The following is a 1,583-nucleotide window of genomic DNA, read 5'->3' on the forward strand; positions in this document are numbered from 1 at the left end:
CCTCCCCGGCTTTGATCCCCAAAACATCCCTCTCCCTCAAAGGAGACCGAGGATTCTCGTCAGAGAATCTGGCTTACTAGACAGATAACAACTGAGCAACTCTATGTGCCCAGCACTGTCCTAGGCCCTGGGCTGTCACCCCTGTCCCCATGGCACCCACACTAATGGGGAAACAGACGGCAAACCAGATCGGCATGCGGCGTGAGGGCAGGTGGAGGTGAGAGCTATAACCGAGAATGAGGTGGCCTGCAGGGGACGAGGTGGGCGAAGGGCAGGCAGCCTGGGGAGGCCTCCTGACGAGACGGAGTCTGGGGACTCGTGGGTCGTTCGGGGAAGCTGGGGAAGGGCCGGGACGAGGAGAGGCGTGGGAGGACGGGCGGGGGTGAGCAGCCTCGAATGCCAGACTGAGGTCCTGGACGGCGGATTTGCTCAGAGGGTGTGGGCGGCTTTGGGGACTGGCGTGGGGGCCGGCGAGGCCGAGGTGGCTGGTATCTATTCCCCTGGGTCTGGATCCCTTACTGGAATATGAGCTCCTTCGGAGTCAGGGGTGGGCTCTCTCACCCTCGATGGGTCTGGTTTCCCTCGGCCCTCCGCGTGCCCACGACCGGCTTGCAGGCACACGCCGGCCACCGGCCCTTCCGCCTGCTGCCTGCCTCTCCCCCGGGCGGGCTGCACCCTCAGGCCTGGTGGTTCTTTTGCTGCCCCCCAAAAGGGGAAATTACATTGTAAGTTGCAGCACATAGGTGACACGAGTATACAGATGTTTTTTAGAAAATAAAGCCATTGAAATGAGAAATTAAGAAAATCAAAAAATGATACCTAAAAAGACATAAACTTGAATTTTTTCAAGTTTCCTTCCCGTTAGAATATTAGAGCAGCGAAGTTTGACAAATTCCAGTCTTGCCAACCTGATACGGAAAATAATAGAAGCCATTCACGTCAAGGGGTGTCGCACATCTGGGGGATTCGGTTTCCTCAGGATGAGCTCTTTTTTTTTTTTAATAAGGGAAAGAAATCATGTCATTATTTTTATTAACCTCTAACTGACCGTAGCATTTTCTTCAAGCATGCATGTAGGCAAGGAACCTCTGCACTACTGCAAAGCCCTGTGACTTTGACACCAATTTCTAATTCTCAGGTATGTTTATGTCCATTAACATTTCGCAGGCATCACGAGGCTCCTCACCACGTCGCGTGTATGGTCGGGGTGACGTCCCCTACGAGGATGTGTTACTTAATGCATAGAAAAGTACATATATTACCATGCCACGATTTAAAACGTCTTTTGGTGACTGTATGTAAATGTAACTGCTTTCATCTGTGGCCGCGGGTTTATTTCATGCTTTTATGTCCCTCTGAGGAACCTACACGCTTCTTGGAGCTGCAAAAGGCGTTCATGGCAAAAGGGGTTCGTGAAGACCCCTGAATCTTACTCCACCCGACTCTACTCCCTACTCGGCATAATCGGACGCTGGCGTGCAGGGGACTGACTATGGACTTTTTTCTCCCATTAAAAAAAAACATAGGTAACAATGTTCACCATCTTAACCATTTTTCTGCGGTCCGCGGCAGTCCGCTGGGGC

This window comes from Pteropus vampyrus, unplaced genomic scaffold, assembly GCF_000151845.1.
Source record: "Pteropus vampyrus isolate Shadow unplaced genomic scaffold, Pvam_2.0 Scaffold204, whole genome shotgun sequence".
Taxonomy (NCBI): Eukaryota; Metazoa; Chordata; class Mammalia; order Chiroptera; family Pteropodidae; genus Pteropus; species Pteropus vampyrus.